The following is a 13,460-nucleotide window of genomic DNA, read 5'->3' as shown; positions in this document are numbered from 1 at the left end:
TTGTTTCCACATCTTAGACTATGCTTCAATCTTCAAATCTAGGACTGTTGTTATTTTTACAAAGTTCAGTAAGTTTGGCAAAGCAGTTTTCCACGTTGGGCGCCAGTTTTATACCCTAAAAATGTATCGATAAAACAGTACGTGCATTACGATAACTTTTAAATTTAAGTCCCAAGACACAAACCACGCAGTTGGCAGAGCGCTAGCAGCGCACAACATTAAAGCTATTGCAAAATTGATTTTGCTACAAAATCGGATTTATTTACTCAATTCAGCCTAAAAAGGATCAAAAAGGACACTTTTTACTAATTTCTATTGTTTACCAAGTAATCCCGGCTCTATGGTTATTTACAACCTGTATGTAATAACAGAAGTATAGCGATCGGTCATTTGCGTACTACGTCCACAAGGACAATGCTGCAAGGACAAAATAGATACCAATGGAAAGCTCTTGAAGAGTAGCATCTACTGAAATAATAAAATATTCGAATAGTTCAGCCATTTTGGGAGGTTACCCTTAGTCAGGACGATTATTCTAACTCCTGCGTCCGCAAGGACAATTCTGCATGGTCAAAGAGGGTACCAATGGAAAGCTATTGATGAGTAGCATCTACTGAAATAATAAAACAGTCGAAAAGTTCAGCTAGTTTCCGAGTTATTTGACCATTTTGGCGGTAACCCTTAGTCAGGACGATTATTCTAACTCCTGCGTCCGCAAGGACAATTCTGCATGGTCAAAGAGGGTACCAATGGAAAGCTCTTGATGAGTAGCATCTACTGAAATAATAAAACAGTCGAAAATTTCAGCTAGTTTTCAAGATATTTGACCATTTTGGGAGGTTACCCTTAGTCAGGACGATTATTCTAACTCCTGCGTCCGCAAGGACAATTCTGCATGGTCAAAGAGGGTACCAATGGAAAGCTATTGATGAATAGCATCTACTGAAATAATAAAACAGTCGAAAAGTTCAGCTAGTTTTCAAGATATTTGACCATTTTGGCGGTAACCCTTAGTCCTGACGATTATTCTGACTCCTGCGTCCGCAAGGACAATTTTGCATGGTCAAAGAGGGTACCAATGGAAAGCTATTGATGAGTAGCATCTACTGAAATAATAAAACAGTCGAAAAGTTCAGCTAGTTTTCAAGATATTTGACCATTTTGGGAGGTTACCCTTAGTCAGGACGATTATTCTAACTCCTGCGTCCGCAAGGACAATTCTGCATGGTCAAAGAGGGTACCAATGGAAAGCTCTTGAAGAGTAGCATCTACTGAAATAATAAAACAGTCGAAAAGTTCAGCTAGTTTTCAAGATATTTGACCATTTTGGGAGGTTACCCTTAGTCAGGACGATTATTTTAACTCCTGCGTCCGCAAGGACAATTCTGCATGGTCAAAGAGGGTACCAATGGAAAGCTATTGATGAGTAGCATCTACTGAAATAATAAAACAGTCGAAAAGTTCAGCTAGTTTTCAAGATATTTGACCATTTTGGCGGTAACCCTTAGTCCTGACGATTATTCTGACTCCTACGTCCGCAAGGACAATTCTGCATGGTCAAAGAGGGTATCAATGGAAAGCTATTGATGAGTAGCATCTACTGAAATAATAAAACAGTCGAAAATTTCAGCTAGTTTTCAAGATATTTGACCATTTTGGCGGTAACCCTTAGTCAGGACGATTATTCTAACTCCTGCGTCCGCAAGGACAATTCTGCATGGTCAAAGAGGGTACCAATGGAAAGCTCTTGAAGAGTAGCATCTACTGAAATAATAAAACAGTCGAAAAGATCAGCTAGTTTTCAAGATATTTGACCATTTTGGCGGTAACCCTTAGTCAGGACGATTATTCTAACTCCTGCGTCCGCAAGGACAATTCTGCATGGTCAAAGAGGGTACCAATGGAAAGCTATTGATGAATAGCATCTACTGAAATAATAAAACAGTCGAAAAGTTCAGCTAGTTTTCAAGATATTTGACCATTTTGGCGGTAACCCTTAGTCCTGACGATTATTCTGACTCCTGCGTCCGCAAGGACAATTCTGCATGGTCAAAGAGGGTACCAATGGAAAGCTATTGATGAGTAGCATCTACTGAAATAATAAAACAGTCGAAAAGTTCAGCTAGTTTTCAAGATATTTGACCATTTTGGCGGTAACCCTTAGTCCTGACGATTACCGCCAAAATGGTCAAATATCTTGAAAACTAGCTGAACTTTTCGACTGTTTTATTATTTCAGTAGATGCTAATCATCAATAGCTTTCCATTGGTACCCTCTTTGACCATGCAGAATTGTCCTTGCGGACGCAGGAGTTAGAATAATCGTCCTGACTAAGAGTAACCTCCCAAAATGGTCAAATATCTTGAAAACTAGCTGAACTTTTCGACTGTTTTATTATTTCAGTAGATGCTACTCTTCAAGAGCTTTCCATTGGTACCCTCTTTGACCATGCAGAATTGTCCTTGCGGACGCAGGAGTTAGAATAATCGTCCTGACTAAGGGTAACCTCCCAAAATGGTCAAATATCTTGAAAACTAACTGAAATTTTCGACTGTCTTATTATTTCAGTAGATGCTACTCATCAATAGCTTTCCATTGGTACCCTCTTTGACCATGCAGAATTGTCCTTGCGGACGCAGGAGTCAGAATAATCGTCAGGACTAAGGGTTACCGCCAAAATGGTCAAATATCTTGAAAACTAGCTGAACTTTTCGACTGTTTTATTATTTCAGTAGATGCTACTCATCAATAGCTTTCCATTGGTACCCTCTTTGACCATGCAGAATTGTCCTTGCGGACGCAGGAGTTAAAATAATCGTCCTGACTAAGGGTAACCTCCCAAAATGGTCAAATATCTTGAAAACTAGCTGAACTTTTCGACTGTTTTATTATTTCAGTAGATGCTACTCTTCAAGAGCTTTCCATTGGTACCCTCTTTGACCATGCAGAATTGTCCTTGCGGACGCAGGAGTTAGAATAATCGTCCTGACTAAGGGTAACCTCCCAAAATGGTCAAATATCTTGAAAACTAGCTGAAATTTTCGACTGTTTTATTATTTCAGTAGATGCTACTCATCAATAGCTTTCCATTGATACCCTCTTTGACCATGCAGAATTGTCCTTGCGGACGCAGGAGTCAGAATAATAGTCAGGACTAAGGGTTACCGCCAAAATGGTCAAATATCTTGAAAACTAGCTGAACTTTTCGACTGTTTTATTATTTCAGTAGATGCTACTCTTCAAGAGCTTTCCATTGGTACCCTCTTTGACCATGCAGAATTGTCCTTGCGGACGCAGGAGTTAGAATAATCGTCCTGACTAAGGGTAACCTCCCAAAATGGTCAAATATCTTGAAAACTAGCTGAAATTTTCGACTGTTTTATTATTTCAGTAGATGCTACTCATCAATAGCTTTCCATTGATACCCTCTTTGACCATGCAGAATTGTCCTTGCGGACGCAGGAGTCAGAATAATCGTCAGGACTAAGGGTTACCGCCAAAATGGTCAAATATCTTGAAAACTAGCTGAACTTTTCGACTGTTTTATTATTTCAGTAGATGCTATTCATCAATAGCTTTCCATTGGTACCCTCTTTGACCATGCAGAATTGTCCTTGCGGACGCAGGAGTTAGAATAATCGTCCTGACTAAGGGTTACCGCCAAAATGGTCAAATATCTTGAAAACTAGCTGAACTTTTCGACTGTTTTATTATTTCAGTAGATGCTACTCTTCAAGAGCTTTCCATTGGTACCCTCTTTGACCATGCAGAATTGTCCTTGCGGACGCAGGAGTTAGAATAATCGTCCTGACTAAGGGTAACCTCCCAAAATGGCTGAACTATTCGAATATTTTATTATTTCAGTAGATGCTACTCTTCAAGAGCTTTCCATTGGTATCTATTTTGTCCTTGCAGCATTGTCCTTGTGGACGTAGTACGCAAATGACCGATCGCTATACTTCTGTTATTACATACAGGTTGTAAATAACCATAGAGCCGGGATTACTTGGTAAACAATAGAAATTAGTAAAAAGTGTCCTTTTTGATCCTTTTTAGGCTGAATTGAGTAAATAAATCCGATTTTGTAGCAAAATCAATTTTGCAATAGCTTTAATGTTGTGCGCTGCTAGCGCTCTGCCAACTGCGTGGTTTGTGTCTTGGGACTTAAATTTAAAAGTTATCGTAATGCACCTTAAAACAGTACGTTTCATATGTTGGACTATGTTTCACTCTTCAAGACTAGGTATGTGGTTATTTTTACTTAGTTCAATAAGTTTGCCAAAGCAGTTGAAAAATGCTGTTGTCCACGTTGGGCGCCAGTTTTGTACTTTCATTGTATGGCTAAAAAATGTTGTTTTTATATCTTAGACTATGTTTCAATATTCAAGTCTGTGGATGTGGCCATTTTATACTCTTAATTGTATAGCTAAAAATATTTTGTTTTCATATCCTAGACTATGTTTCAATCTTCAAATCTAGGGTTGTTGTTATTTTTACAAAGTTCAGTAAGTTTGACAAGGCAGCTGTCCACGTTGTATGGCTAAAACAGTATGTTTCCATATGTTAGACTAAGTTTCAATCTTCAAGCCTAGGGTGTGGTTAGTTTTAGTTAGTTCAATAAGTGTGGCAAAGCAGTTGAAAATGCAGTGGTCCACGTTGGGCGCCAGTTTTATACTCTCAATTGTATGGCTAAAACAGTTTGTTTCCATATCTTAAACTATGTTTCAATCTTCAGGTAGGTAGGTAGGTACATATTAAGTTCAGTAAGTTTGACAAAGCAGTTGAAAAATGCAGTTGTCTACGTTGGGCGCCAGTTTTATATTCTAATTGTATGGTTAAAACAGTATATTTTTACATAATTCAGTAAGTTTGGCAAAGCAGCTGAAAATGCAGGAAGCTGTGCCGGGCTATATCAAATACTAGACGGATGTTTGCACACTTTTGGAGTTAAGGCGACTGTGTCATATGGAACAAGATTGAATAAACCCACCGGGTTTCAAATGTTAATTCCATTGTGTATACGTAAAAATAAATTCACATCGCAACATTTCCGTACCCACAACTCAATAAGCCAGAGTTGTTGTTGTAATTGTGTTTATTATTGTGTATTTGCGTATTCGTTCTTCTGCTCAATCTGGCTCTGGGCCTACCTCCAGTTCCAGAAAAGTGGCTGCTTCGATGGGATGTAACCATAGATCCACTGGAGTTAGATTAGTAGGTTTGGCAGGGCAGTTGAATAGGTGCAGTGTGTCGTGCAGGCCCATGCCGCATACTGGGCAGATGTTTTGCTCGGCGCGACCAATATCCCGAGTGTAGTTGAGCCAAAACTACTCTGGTTTGTCGTGGCAGCTGACGCTCCTCAGCTGCGATAGATGGGGATGTACTCCGAGGACTTTATTCACACTGTGTTTGCTTATGTCCTTAACAACTGCGTCCGTGTGAATGCTATTCAGACCTGCCTGATATGCCCGTTGATCTAGGGGTTCTCTCCTATATTGTTGGACCTCCCTCTCTAGAGCATTAATATCTTTCCTGATATACCTGGATGTGTCGGACCTAGCCTGCAGATGGTGATTGGTAACACCCGAGCAAATACTGCAACGAAAGCATCTCATTGTGTTGCTGTGCTGGAAGAATTTTTGCCTCCTCATGTAGATGGTCCACTGAAGACTTGAGTAGGCATCCTGTTGCTGTTCTCAGGGCGGAATTCTGACAAGTTTGAATGTCTTTCGAATGCGTATCAACTAAATTCGGGGACCAAACTGGCGCCACATAGCTTACCACAGACCGACCTATCGCGTTATAGGTGATCAAAAGTGTTTCTTTATCTGCACCCCAAGTGCTGCCGGAGAGGCACTTGAGGACCTTGTTCCTACATTTCAGTTTATCGCAGATAGCTGTGGCATGCGAGGACGACGTGAAAGTGGTGTCGAATATGACCCCTAGAATTTTGGGGCAGTTTGTGGTCGGAATTCTGCTACCATCGACCCTGATCTTCTATTCTCTTCTCACCTGCGCTGTCCATGTGGCGAACAAAGTTTCCACAGATTTAGTGGCGGATATCTGCATATTCCTCGCATGGCAAAAGGCGGTAAGATCGTTTAAATAGGGGTTCTGTCTATCACATATGTCATCAGGGAAGGTACCTGGCACCAGGATCGTGCAATCATCCACATATGATACGATCTCAATGCCGTCTGGAGGTGGCGGAATATAGGAGAGGTAGAGGTTAAACAGTTCCGGAGATATCAGCCCATCTTGGGGAACTCCCTTTAGACAAGTTAAATATATGTGGAGATGGCGTGCAGCGCTGTTGTCGTGCTGTGCTGCTTACGGAATCAACGCTGCTGATCGGCAACTAGATAGCTATTTCTGACGCTGGGGAAGCCTAAGGCCTCAAGGATCTTTGCTACGGGCGACAAAAACGAAATGGGCCTGAACGATTCACGTTTGCTGGCACCTTGCCTGGTTTCAGTAGCGAGACCATCCTGTCCATTTTCCAAACTTCGGGAACAATGAGAGTGGCTAGCGACAGGTTGAGAACTTTAGTAAGATACTCCACTCCCGGCTCATCCAGCTGTTTCAGCATTACCACGGAGATTCCATCAGGCGCCAATGCTTTGGATGATTTAACGTTCCAGATGGCATTCGCAACATCATCCATTGGAAACTGTCGTGGTACATCCTCGACAGGAAGAGATCTGATGCGACGTAGTACTCTTCTCTTCGTCCTGTCACTCCCGAGGTTCTCGACAAACTGCCGATTGAAATAAGTTGCGCACTTCTTCGGGTCAGTCAACGTAACTTCGCCAAACATGACTGAGGTCCTATCTTGCTCACAATTCACTTATACCGGCACCAATGTTGCAACTCTTCAGATGATTTAACCTTTTGTTTCGTTTATGGTCCCCAACCAACCTGCTATCTTCCAGTGTCAGCTCTCTGACCCTGAGGTCAGTGTGGATCAGCTATGAACAAATCAGTACTCTAGCGTCGATTCATGGCACAAATACTACAGTCACACATATTATTTTGTGCATCATTGGTGTGGATGGCTCGACGAAGCTTATCACGCTCATTTGCTAATCCCGTCGCCTCTGCTGGGAAGTTTGGTCTTACTTCGGGTATTCGACCAGATGGTATATGAGGATCGGCTGCAGCAGTGATGATGCCTCGCAAAGTCCTTTCCGCTACCGGAACATGAGAAGGATTGGGTAGATGTCCGAAACGGTGATTGGTGAACTCTCTGAAACTCGGTCAATCAGCTTTCCCATGATTGACGAATGTGCGGAGTTCAGGTAATTATGGGTATATAGTCTGATCCAAGAGAAATGACGGGTCGCCAGGCTACGTCATTTGTCAAATCAGGTGACACGATGGTTATGTCTGGCGAACTGTGACACTTTCCTCTAATCCTGGTAGTGGCGTTCTCATTGACCGAGCAAAACGTAGAGCTATCAATATGCTCAGCCAGCGCTGTACCCCTCAGGTCACATTAAAATCCCCCAAGACCAGACGAGTATGACCTTCCAAAAACGGGCTAATGTCAAGCTCGAGATCTGAGATACAACTATTGCTCGGCGGTATGTATACGTTCAGCAACTCTACCTCGGTAGTTCCACAACTGACTGCTACCCCCATACATTCCATGTACGGGTCATTAGAGTCAGGCTCAAGTGAGATAGGTCTGTATTAAACAGACTGGTGCAATAGGAAATCTAATCCCCCACCTCAACTTCTGGTGAGATCCTTCTTCAGTGCGTTGTAAACATCACAAGGCTGTAAGCTGCAGTTGTTTTTGAGCATATGTACACTGAGGTGGCAGCCGCTGGCCGGAACACGGATGTTGTGTGGTTCCGGGTCAATCTGGGATTGTTGAAGTTTTTGTGGATAGATAACCTAAGGAGAAGACCGAAAGACTGAAAATGGTCCATTTTCAAAGTTAAACTAGGTTTCGACAAAGTATTAGAAGATTCAAAGCAAATCGGTTGCTCCGTTCAACGTACATAGCGCGTGTCATTAAAAACATCCCTGATTAAGTCTGTTATGTGCAACAAATGCAATGTAGTGCTGCGTCCTCGCCGAAAACCATACTGAAAGCTACTCAAACATTTACTATCATCCAAGAACTAAACAAAATGACATCCTTGATTATAAGTTCTATAATACATCTCGTTTAGGGCACCTATCGGAACGGGACCTATCCTATTGGAATGGGACCCTGATCACAACAATGTATAATATTCCCGGGTGAAGTCCATATTTACCGAGACATGGGTCTAGACATTTCGGAAATGTCATACTTTAACACCATTACCTTGTTTATGGACACCTTTCGGATCGGGCTGACATTTTTACCATAGGTAGCTCTTCGGACCTTCACCTGGATTTTATTTTACTATGGACTTCCCCCGGAAAAACAATATATCGCTGTGATCAGGGTCCCAAGGACTACCTATGGTATAAATTTCAGCCCGATCCAAGAGGTGTCCCTAAACTAGACTTGTTCCCGTGGATCGACTGGTTATGTGGCTTGCACCTTGCTGAGTGTAATTGTTTATTTTGTATTTCAACAGAGTGGCAACTCTTATTCCTCAAAGAACAACAAACATCCTTTTTTTCATTGCACCAATAAAAAAGGGTAATGATGCATTTTATGCACTTCAAACACACACTCACGCACAAACAATGAAATGTGACACACAAAAACAACAAGCCAGACATATAACAGCAACAACAACTGTCGTGGGAAATAAGAACATTGGGTTGGGGATAAAAAAGAAAGTAAAATATAAAAGGCCGACTCTTATGAAAAAAAAAAAACAAATCGAAAAGGTGTTTACATTTATTGTGAAGCTACCTAAAATGCTGCTGCTTCTGGTTGGTGGTGTTCAATGTTCTATTTTAAGGCCAAAAAGGTGGTTAATTCAGTAAAATAGGAAAATATGCCTTTTTATAGGCAGCTGTTGTCACAAGGAGTAAAAAACCTTTGTAAAAAAAACAGAGAGGAAATTTCATTGTGGGGAGAGAAGAAATGCATGCGAGACCTAAGACTTTGACAACGCAATGCAACAACAACAAAAATAATAATAATGATACAAAAGAACTGCAAAATATTGTTGTAATATACTGTTGGGTGTCACAGTACAGTTGTGGATGAGAAATGTTGTTATTTTTTGCCTCAAATGGTTATGGTTATATCTCAGCCTTCTTAAGTGGTGGGTTGAATGTACAAATGACGTTTGTTTTGTTTTCGTTATTGGAATTTCTTGGTTACTTTTTTTCTCAGACCTTGCATTTGAAATGTCTTTTTGTGTTTTAATTCGTATGCAGCAGAAAACAATAGAAATTGTTTTGTTATTGTTTTATTTCTTCTTGTTGTTTCTCCGGTTTATTTACGACGATATTCATTTAAATGCAAAATTATGCTGATTTGTTTTGGTTTTTTTTTTGTATTTTGCTGTTGTCGTTATGTGAATAAATTGATCAATACACCAAACATCCATCCATCCATTAACGTAGAAGACGGGAATCTTTTTGTATAAAAATTTCTTTTTGTTTGTAGATATTGAAAATGAAAGTTATTGCAAAATAGAAAATATTCAAAAAAATTATTGTATCCGATGATTTCACACGCAAAACAAAGAATTCCGTAATAAAGGCAAATGTTAAAATAAAACTTACCCAATAATCGTTTGATTGCCGTTAAGTCCAAAATGATTGCTTAATTTAATCAATTATAGCTAATTTTTCAGTTATGTCAAAGTTGTTTGGTATTATTGTTATTAATTTTTCTTTTTATTAAGTTTTAATTGTTTCGTTGATAGATAAATAAAATCGAATTCGCAGCTAAACTAACAAAATTATGAACTTTTAATTATTAATATTTTTACATAAGATTTTTTCACTTTTGACACACTTTATTTTGCAAAAGAAATGCCTGCATTATGTTGATCATCACTGTTGTAATGTGACATAAAAATGATACTGCACTGCACAATCTCTAATTGACATTTGACACAAAACTTTTGGAGACTTTTCCTCTTGACACACTCTCTTTGATTGGAGACCATACAATTTTCTTATGGAGAAAATAAAACAGTTAGTTTTTCCTCTCTCTCTCCCTCTCTTGCGCTTTATTTTTCACAAATACACTCTGTGTCTCCAAGTTTTAATTAAATTAAAGGCGGTATGCAACACAACAAACACAACACAAAAACAACAAAACACATCAAGAGGAAAAGCTAATTACGTTAGAAACCGTTGCAACAATACAAATGATGTTTTTGTTGTTGTTATTATTATTTTTCTTGTTTCTTTTTTGTTTTATAAAGCCCACAAATCCACAAATACAAGACAAAACACGTTAAGTTGTTTTGCGCTGTAGTTGTTTGGTGGTTGGTGGGAAAATGGCAGGAACGAAGGCAAAATACTGCAGACTTGCATGCATATAGGACGTTTAAAGGCTTCACTAAAACTTAATACCTATTTTCAATTTGCTTTACACTTATATTTTTCTTCCACTAGAAAGTGAATTTTATTCCGTCAGATTGTAATTTTTAAAACAATTCGCACAAAAATCTCTAAGAAATACAAACATTTTTTAACGACCACAAATCGCTCAATTTTTCATCTAATGATTTTTCCCAATTCACTTCATGGTCCAATAGAGCCAGCCAGCCCAGCTGTCATTCGTCGTTTTTCTTTTCAATTGTAGCACATACAAAACACTGCACACTCATTCACACACACAACCATCAAACAATTTGCAACAAAAATTATTGCATTCAGCAACATTCGTCTGCTTGCATTATTTATTTGTATTTAAAACATATTTTTAGCTCTTAATAAATTCATGTTTTTTCGTATGGAGCGCATTAATTAATTTCAATTGTTTTTAATTAAAGTTTAATTAAAACAACAACAAGAAAAAACAACGAACCGAACGCCGTACCGCAACATGCGACGATAACTTTTTCTTAAGATTTTCTTCTTTTATTCACTTTTATTTTTCCAAGCTTCCAATTATTCAAAATAATATAATATATATATTATTATTTTTTATATATTAATATTTTTTATATATTAATTAAATTTATCAATATATATATTACTATTTTTTGTGTGTTTAAACGATACGATACAACCACCCGCTTTGAAATTTTCTAAAATAATGCCAAGAAAACGTCAGTTAGTTGGTTTTTTACGTGTTGTTGTTTGTTGTTTTGATTCCTCATTCGCAAGAGAGAGTGGAATCGGTGGGAGAGTGAGAGTAAAAAAATGGAATCGGTGGGCAGTGTTGCCGTTTTGGGCATTTCGGCCGAAATTTGGGCCGAATAAAAAATAATTTTTAATTTTGGGCCGATGCTAATAATTTTAAATAATATTTTATAAAATATCAAATATTAGTCTTTAGACTATTATTACATGCGTACTTTTACTATTGGATGGATTTGAAAACGTAAAATAAAGAAATTTGGTGGCATTAAAAATATAATTTATATAGTTTAATTGTCACTTTTAACTTTTAGTTACCCGGGGTTTGAAATATATTTTTCGCGATACTTAAGTATGTGGTAAAGATTCATGCATTGTGCTCATAAATAAAAAAAGTTCATAGTAAATTGGTGGCAACGGAATCATGCCAAGCTAGAGGTTTTTTTCTATTTTTGGCATATATTTTACCTATAAATAAGTCCCGGGCCACACTACAGTAATTTCATTGAAATTTTGATATGAAATTATGCGTATCTAGATCGACGTCCATATTAGAGTAAAATCATAAAATTGCTGTAGTGGGGAATTCGATTTAAGAACACCTAATTTCATGAAATTTTTTAATGAAATTCACGCTAGTGTGGACCGGGGGGACTAACAACCTTAAGAATGAATTTCAAGCAGATAGTTCAGGTTTATCCTATTTATATCCATGTGTCAACTAAAATTGTCTTTTTTTATAAAAAATAAATAAAAAAGAGCATAAATTTATTGACATTGACTACAAACAAAATCGTACCAGCTCGTAACTTCATAAATATTTGTAGGCACAAAGCAGGCAATTACATTTATGCACTCTTACTTAACAGAAAATGAAAAGTTTGAAATAAAATTTGCTGTTTTGGAGTTTTATATTAAATTACTAGATCAAAATAATAAGAGAATAGTCTATAAAAGTGACCCAAATACCCCCCTCTATTACAACTCTTCTTTTGTTATAGTTTGGATTTTGCGTACAGATCTATAGCGTTTCGGCTAACTTAAAGTTGAAAGTACTGATTAAAATTGAAGGAGGACCTTCTTTGTATTAACGTTAAGTGTGAAAATTACACTTTTAATGCATGCAAATTGTTTTTTTTGCGTTTTCAAATCCATCCATAATGGCCCTTAAACTACTAAATACAATAACTCCATATAAGGTAACCTCAAACGAAGTTTTGCCTATTATGAACCAGGTATTACATTTTCCCAGACTTGCAGAATGTGACCCCGATTTAATAGTAACAGATTGGAATTTGCTAAGACTCGGTGAAACTATACTTTCTTTCATCTCAAAGAGCACATCTTAAAATACCTTTGGAATTTTTGTTGTTGAAAAATAGTGAATATTCTTGAGGTAAATGGCTATCGGCGAAACCATCCTTTTGTAACAGCGTTTTGCGGTGCCAACGATAGCTCGAAAACGGATGGGCCGATCATAGTATATTTTTGTAAGCGTTTTAGGAACCTAATAAAACAGATTTAAAAAATATTTTTAAAAAATGTTTAGCTGTCAAAGTCAAAATTTCGATTTTAACGAAAAAAATTGTGGGCGTTTTAAGAAACTAATAAACTTGTCTTTAAGCGAAACAGAATTTTAAAAAATCGATTTAAAAGACAATTGTGAGCTGTCAAAATTAAAATTTCTATTTTAAAGAAAAAAATTGACCGTTTTTTGTTCACAAATAGGGCAAAACAATTTAAAAAAAATCTATCTCGCTTAAAGACAAGCTTTTTATGTATTTTATAAGCTCACCAAACCATATGAAGATCGGTCAATCGGTTCAATTCAAAATAAACCAATAACATTTTTTGCGATTTTTTGAAAGTTACAAGTAGATGTAACCCCTTAAAGGCAATCGTTTTATGTATTATTTGGTCTGTTCCTTTACTTTTGAAAATGGTAAAACCGGCAAAAGTAGTAAAAGTTTTAAACTGCTCCCATATGAATTGCATGGTGTCTGAAGTAAAGGAACGCTTTTCGAGTAAAAAGTGGTAAAACTTGAGGATTCTTGCACGTAAAGGAACAGGGCTATTATTATTCATGTGAGCTTATTAACATGAATAATAAAGTCATATGAAGATCGGTCAATTCGTTTTAGAGCTATCGTTGGCACCGACTTCAAAAACGCCGTTTCGAGAAACACGCACATTCAAATCACAATAAACTGTTGCCTTCCAATCATTATATCCATGGTAGAACA

The 13,460-nt window shown here is 37.8% G+C and overlaps 1 protein-coding gene across 10 annotated transcripts in view; it reads right to left on the bottom strand.

Moving 5' to 3' along the window:
- The window catches only part of spdi (sperm antigen with calponin homology and coiled-coil domains split discs), an 83,436-nt gene extending 72,261 nt beyond the window's left edge, over positions 1-11,175 (bottom strand). The window contains exons 1-2 of one of the 10 annotated variants that reach the window (XM_073974960.1): positions 11,115-11,175; positions 9,685-9,854 (exon numbers count right to left, since the gene is read on the bottom strand). The gene's annotated coding sequence lies outside the window, so the exon portion shown is untranslated. Of the gene's footprint in view, positions 1-9,684; positions 9,871-9,919; positions 9,987-10,485; positions 10,865-10,942; positions 11,071-11,114 lie in introns of those variants that run through there. The other 9 variants (XM_073974959.1, XM_073974965.1, XM_073974961.1 and 6 more) reach the window with 9 other exon arrangements.
- Between the last annotated feature and the right edge of the window lie 2,285 nt (positions 11,176-13,460).

This window comes from Musca autumnalis, unplaced genomic scaffold, assembly GCF_047663935.1.
Source record: "Musca autumnalis isolate F117 unplaced genomic scaffold, ASM4766393v1 scaffold_3, whole genome shotgun sequence".
Classification (NCBI taxonomy): Eukaryota; Metazoa; Arthropoda; class Insecta; order Diptera; family Muscidae; genus Musca; species Musca autumnalis.
The sequence above is the reverse complement of the archived record's forward strand: the minus strand, read 5'-3'. Positions and strand labels throughout refer to the sequence as shown.